We start from the raw sequence: 7729 nt of genomic DNA, 5'->3' as shown, positions 1-7729 counted from the left end.
TGGAAGCAGATTTAATTCCACGTATGAACTCTGAGAGACAGGCAATGGTCTCCTGAAGGACAAAAATGAGAAAGATTCTGAAGATAACTGAAGATGGAGTGGATAAGAATCCAGTGATTGATTATTAATGTCTGCCCTGAGAGTAAGGAATGGAGAGACAAGTGCAATGTTATTAGCCATCCCTGGAATAATAATCTCAAAGGGTCATTCTAGCTCTAAGAGTCTTGAATTTTAAAATACTTTTTAAACCAATACAACTTCAAGGTTTTAGCTGGAAACAATTATTTGAATATACTCATCACAGGTTTTTATATTTTAGGTGGTGCCTCGAAGCTTTTGACCCTCTGCCTGATATCAGAATTGAGACCTGAGTAAGGAACCTGTCCCTACCTTCATCTGGAACCTTGGTGATGGTCCCCAAAACTTTTAGGGACATTTAGTCTTCTCCTTTTGTTGTTCACCACTATATTCTTCTGCACCTTCTCTTCGTAAGACTCCCTTTCTCTTTCCTTAACTCCTCCTTCACTCCTTCCTTACTTAACTTTTACCTCTCAACAGGTAACTTCACCTTTTGCTTCCCAGAGAAAGTAGAGCCTCACATGGAATCTCCCCCTCCTCTCCATGTGGTAACTGCAATCTTTCTTACCTCCTTCCCTCCAGTCACAAAGGAGCATTTCAGGGGTAAGCGGGTGGTAGGGGCTGAAGATGCCCATTTTTCCTGATAATGGCTTACTGATTCCTTTTTCTTTTCTTCTTGATCTGTCTTTCTAAATTTTGCCTGATTTATTCATTTTTTGAAGAAACAACGCTTGATTTTTTTGATTGTCTATATTGTTTTGTCTTCCATTTCACTCATCTATTTTTATAGTTACAATTTCCTTCCTTTTTTAAAAAAACCATTTATCTCTTCTAGTTATTTGTATTGAACACAAAACTCAATTATTTTTTATATCCTTTATTTTTCCTAAATACATTGATTAAATAAATGTAATGCTAAATGTTTCCCTCTAACAGCCATCTTTTAAGCACTTTTACAATTGTTCATTTCAATTCTCTCTTTACTCCATGACATGTTTAAGAATTTAAGAATTTGAAGAATTTATTTTGGTATCCAGACATTTTTAATGATCTTTTACTGCACTGTAGTCAGAAAACATGGTCTATGTGACAAAGTCCTTCCATCATTGTTGAGATTTACCTTTGTGACCTAGTCTGTGGTTACTTTACAGAATAAAAACTGTAAGAAATATGTATTAATATCATTTTAGCATATGGTTCTAACTATCTTTGTTATACCAAGTTGGGCAATTTTGATATTCAAGTCCACAGCATTACTGATTTTTTGTTGTTGTTGTTGTCTGCTTGATTTAGATAGAAGTGGGTTCAAATCCTCTACTCTGTGGATTTGTTAAATGTGTATCTTTCTGTCAGCTTTTCTTTACTGAATTGTGAGAAAATATTGTTGGTTATATATATTCTTTATACCTTCTTGATGGTCAATTTCTTTTATTATTGTGTAGTTTTCTTCTTTAGTCATATCCATGTATGTTCACTTAAATTTTATTTTTTATTAGTGTTGCTATACCAGCTTTCTTTTTGTTAGAATGGGCCTGCTATTTCTTTTTATATCTCTTCACTTTCAATTTTCCTTGAGGTTTAATTCCAGGTATATTTCTTATCAGCAGCTTATAGTTAGATTAAACATACATAAATCCAGTCCTCTGTTTTTATTAGAGCAGTTTCATCATTTACATTTATTATGATTAATTATGCATTTGGGCTTATTTCTGCCATCTTATTTTGTGTTTACTCTTAACTATTTTTTCCCACTCGCCTTTCTATCCTCTGATAAATGTTGACAACTTTTTTTCTGTAAAGGGCAGATGGTAAACATTTTAAGCTTTGTGGATCAAGGGTCAAAAATGAGGATATTTTGTGATACTTATATAACAAGAGAGAAAAAAGAGATTTCCACAAAATTTTTATTGATGACATTCAACTTATAACACATAATTACAACAGAACAAAATTGAGGACAAAAGCTAATAGTCTTAAACAAATTTACTTTTTCTGGATATTTTCTGAGCACATATCTTCAACTGCTGCTATCAAACCTGATTTAATGAACACATCATGAATAAACAGTTTTTCTTACCCAGAACCTTACTTTGTCTGGTTGCAACTTCATTTTCATTTCCTAATTTTTGTGGAGAAATTCTGCTGTGGTGAGATAGCTTGGTTAGAAAATAGACAGCTATTTTCTAATTTTTCTGACCATCACTGTACTGAATGGAAAGGAAAGGCTTAGTCTGGTAATGGTGATTAGAGTGTATTCTTTAGCACATGTATGGTGTCAGTGCCTGATAAACACAGTGCCTGGCCATCTAACTCCATAACAGAATAATCCACCCTCTACTGTGTCTTAAAATTGCAACATTTGAAGTCCATTCTTTTTTCTTTTCTTGTTTTGATATAATGGGTATGCATTGGTAATATAAAAAAAAGTCTTGGAACATCCACATACATGGTCCTTAAGATGCAGGGCTCTGTCTGTCTCTGGGATCTGCGGTGTGTGTAGCCGTGAGAGCCACGTTGGTCTCTAATGCAGCTGTGGTCTCTGATGCAGCGCCAGAGCGCTGTGGACAGCACGGAAGTGAATGTGCAGGGTGTGTTCAGTAAATCTATATTTACAGGCGTTGAAATTTTAATTTCATGTAATTTTTACATGTCACGAAATATTCTTCTCTTATGTTCTCTTTAAACCATTAAACAATGTGAAAGCACTCTTAGGTCGTGGGTCATACAGAAACAGGTGGTGGGCCAGATATGATCATTTGGAATTTCCTGGCTGTAATTTTTTGTGCCCTCTTTTCAGTTTGGAGCCTATAGATTATATTTCTGTTCATTTAAAGATTGCCCTTAATTTTTAAAATTATAGTACTAAATTCTATTTTATAATAAATAACAGTCGTGTTTCTATTTTTTGAAATCATACCCATTGAATTATGTTATTTTATATAATAAAGTCCAAAGTTAGTGATGTTTCCATCCTGTGTCTGAGCTTTCCTGGGAATGGGACACCATGGATTAACATCTCTAGAGCAGAATTTGAGGACAGAGAATGCGGTGTTTCTCTGCCGCTCCTCGCCCCCCCCCATTAGTTACAGGAAAGACAGTGCGGAAAGTAGAAAAACCAGTGACTTTGGAGTCAGACTAGTTTAGCTTTAATCCTTGGTCCCCACTGCCTTACCCACCTTGGGTGAGTCACTTAACCTCTTTGAGCCTAATTTTCTCGTTTGTAAAGCTAAGTTAATACCACCTTCCTTGCCTAGTAGCTTTTAGTAGAAGTCATGTCTTTAAAGCCCCTGCAGACAGTGAGTACTCAGTACCAGGGCAACATCCTTGATGACCCAGGCCTGCCGCGTGCATCTTAGCGAGATTCCTTTCAACTGCAGGGATCTGTGTTCCTACAATCAAAACCCCAGCTCTGCAATTTTGCTCTCTCTTGACACTGTCACTTACTCTGTAGCATGTTTGAAGACGTTGATTCTATTATCTCTAAACTGAACATCTCCACTTCACAAAGCCCACAGCATCGTGTCCGGATTTATGAAAGCCTGTTCCAGTGGATGGTGAACAGGGCATGCGTCTCAGCATCGGCTCTTGTCATTCTACACCCAGTTATGCTAAAAGTCTTTTTTTTACTGTGGATGCCCCAAAGGGAGCCATGGGGTTGCTGTATGAATGAGCCCAGGCGAAATCTGAGCCGGAGAGGGGTTCCTCCTGAGAGGTCAGAAGAATTCAGAAACATCCATCTTACTAGTTACTTGAAAATATGTGACTTTTTCCTGTTATAAATCTCATTTTAATTTTGTGCCTGCAATGAATGCATTAATATGATATGTGTACTAACAGACTTATACATTCAAACCCAGAAAATGAAGAAACATTCCTGCCAGGGATGAAAAAGATTCTTGCTAATGAAGAAATATTATTATTGTAGATTCTTATATATATTATGTTTCTTACATATCTTTTATGTATTATATATCCTAACTAGGGTGTTGTAGAAAAATTAAAGCGATAATGAATGGAAAAAAAAGTTTAAGGGCAATATATCTCTTAAGAATTGCATTACAAATGAGTCTTTAAAAGTTTTCTTCTTTCCTTCCCTTATAATTTCTTTCTTACGTTGCATGTAAGTAGCATGCAGGGTTTAAGTAATATGCCACATTCCTTTTAATTTTCCTCAATTAAAATATATGATGTGATTTATTCTTCTTAACAGAAATTTAAAAATAATATATCAAACAAACCAAAGTAAATAAAGCAGCAAGGCCATCTTGTTCCACTCAGGATTCCAAAAGAGCATAAAGAATTAAGCTCCAACTTTTCAAGAATCCTGAAACAGAAACCTTTCATTAAAGTATTAATTCTACTTACTCAAGAAAGTCCATCTTCCCCTAAACCGACCTGCCCTTAGGCTTCTAGGACTAAAGTGTTCCCAGCCCAGCAAAGCGAGGTCCAGTCAAAGGGCGTCGTTTGGTTCAGGTGCAGAAGTTAATGTTCCCCTTAGGCAGAGGCAAACCGCCAGTGCGTGCAGGAGTGAGGAGCGGCCACAGGTGATGGATTGCTGAGACAGATCAGGGGCCCCGAGCCAGGCAGACACCTGAACGCTTCTAGAAGATGCAGTCAAAATTATCAATTGTACACGCACTCTGCCGCTCCCCATCTTTTAGTCCAGGTCTTGTGGGAGGAACACCGAAGAATGACCCAAATCTTGTCCTTAAATTCTTCCTGCCTTCTTGGAAGCTGAGCCTCATTCTGGACAAGGATGTAGGTCTGGGGAGAGCAGAGGTGACAGGGAAAGGTATTCTGGAAAGGCCCAGGCATCACTGGCAAATAAAGACTCATCCCTCCGATAAACGTGTACACATAGCTAACCTCTCATCAAGGTGTGGCCATGGAGGTGGCAGCCTGGATTCTCTGTGACGTTGTTGGGATTATTATGATGGCTTTCGTGTTCAAAGTGAGAAACTAACCAGACCTTATTGGCCTCATCTCCCATCACACCTCTGGCTTTTCCCACACGTCGCTCCACAGTCCTCAGCACACAGCACTCCAGCACAGGGCACTCTGCCCGACAGTGGTCTCCAAGGCTGTGTCTCATTCATTTTTGTATCTGCAGCGTCCAGCTGAAGCTCTAGCTCTATTCATGGAGGAATCAGGCCTGTCATAGGAGACCAGGGGGGCTATGAAGGGAGGGAGAGTGTATGGGAAGCTTAGGGTACAACTCTGCCCACTCACACTCTCATTCATTCATTCATTCAACTGCTACCCTCCCCACCCCTACAATATTGTGTCTATAATATGCCTGGCACTGGGGATGTTCCTGTGAAATAAAGCAGGCAACTCCTCCCCACATAGACCCCAGGAGAAGATGGAGGTGATGACAGGGCCTTCTTGGGGAGGCTGATGAGGCAGTCCATCCAGGAGCTGCAGAAGCAGAGCAGAGGGGCACCTAACTTGGACTTGGATGCCGGGGAAGGATTCCTGAAAAGTGAGATCTTCCTCAGATCTGAAGGATGAAGTGGGAGGCAAGGAAGTCAGGGGCGGGTGGTAGGTAGGTTCTTGCTGACACAGCTCTGAATTCTCTGTGGTCTCCAGGAAACAAGCCACTTAATCTGTCTGAGCCTCAGTTTCTGCATCAGTAAAATGGGGATAATAATGCTTGCCTCCCTGGCTGGTTGTGAAGGCTTAAATAGATGATGTCCATTAAGCATTTAACAGAGTCCTTGTCACCTTGATGTTCAATCAGTGTCGGATGAATGAATGGGTGATTCTTGGGGGTTGAGAAAACCTCAAAGACTTATCAGTTCAATTAGCTCCATGTTAAAGAAGGGATATAACTCTGATTTTTTTTTTGGTGAAAATCTAATTTAATATACTATTCATTTACCCTCTGTGAACTGAATGAAACTAAGACTATTTCACATTCTTTGTGTCCAGTCCCTGATGGGAGTTTACCAAAGAGAGTAGTCAGTTTACTGCAGGTGCTGGGCAAGTAGCCTTGAGGAATGTTACTTAGCAAATTTTACATTAGATTAAAAGAGAAAGAGTTCCCAAAACTTCAACAAATGGATGCAGGGATGCACCAAAGGAATCCATGCCCAGGAACCTTGGGGAAAGGCCAGCTCTGGTCCCATGAGTCGCCATCTCTTGTGACCATCAGTTAATAGATCTTCTAATAAGAGGACAGGCTTTATGTTAAAGTTCCTAAATGACGCTGTGGAGAAGCGAGCAGATCACACTTGTTCCAGGCCAGGGCAGTGTTCAACTCCTGGCCTAAATCACAATGAAGTTACAAAGCTGAGAAAGCAAACAAACACTTCCGAGTTTTCGGAGTGTAGGAAACACAGCAATGAGGTAATTTTGTGTTTACAAATGAGATGGCTTAAGGACTTGATCATAAAGTCATTGTTTTGGAACCAAATAGCCACGGTCCAGCCTGTAACTGCTCCTTGATCTCTGCCTCTCCCACTGGAAGGAGGCTTTGGGAGGGCAGCAACGGCCCAGGGTATTCACTGCCGGGCTTAATACAAAGCCAGGTACAGAGTTGACACTCGAAAGGTTTACTGAACACATCGCATTTTATTAGGATGTGTGACTCCACCCCTACTACATTTTATGATGGTTGCACATGTTCCTCTCCATCTGAAGTCAAATCCTGAATGCAAATGTGATACTCTTTTTTTTTTTTTTTTGGCTGCTTTGAGTCTTTGTTGCTGCGCGCGGGCTTTCTCTAGTTGCAGTGAGCAGGGGCTACTCTTCGTTGTGGTGCGCGGGCCTCTCATTGCGGTGGCTTCTCTTGTTGCGGAGCACGGGCTCTAGGCACACGGGCTTCAGTAGTTGTGGCCTGCGGGCTTCAGTAGTTGTGGCTCGCGGGCTCTAGAGCGCAGGCTCAGTAGTTGTGGTGCACGGGCTTAGCTGTTCTGCGGCATGTGGGATCTTCCCAGACCAGAGCTGGAATCCGGGTCCCCTGCATTGGCAGGCAGATTCTTAACCACTGAGCAACCAGGGAAGTCAGCAAATGTGATATTCTCACAGTATTGTTTGAATATACTATGCCTTTGAGTATCATGGGTTTGTGCGGTCATCTATGGCTTTTTTCTTGAGGATCCTGGTCAAGACATGGCTCAATGATGTGTGTGTGTGTGTGTCTGTGTGCACGCACACGTGAGCAAACGGATATGTACACGTGAAGATGCATTTCTGAGTGTGAGCCATAGCAAGGTTGCGTGTCTATCAGGAGCCCTTTTAGTTCTCATTAGATGAGCTTCTGGAGATCGCTTAACCCTTTGACTCAGATTTTCTATCTGCAAAATCACAATGAGCTTCAGTCTCTTGTTTCACTGAAGAGTTAACAATAATTACCGTAAGGTTATTTCCCTGAATAAAAAAATGCCACTTGATTACAATGGATACACTCAGGAAATTAAAGATTAAAAGTTGAACATGAATAGCCCAAGGTGGCATCGCCAAAATGCAAAACTTGCGTTCATCATAGGTGGACACACTCAATGTTGAATCCATATGTGAATTCCTACCTTGAAATCCAGTGCTCACTTTTTAAAACTCTAGTTATTACCTTTTAAAAAATACTTTTAACAAATATTTGGGTTTTCATCACAAATGGTTCTTCTCTGCCTGGGGCACCTCTTCACCCCAT

This window comes from Balaenoptera borealis, assembly GCF_965194805.1.
Source record: "Balaenoptera borealis genome assembly, chromosome: 10".
In the NCBI taxonomy this organism is placed as follows: domain Eukaryota; kingdom Metazoa; phylum Chordata; class Mammalia; order Artiodactyla; family Balaenopteridae; genus Balaenoptera; species Balaenoptera borealis.
The sequence above is the reverse complement of the archived record's forward strand: the minus strand, read 5'-3'. Positions refer to the sequence as shown.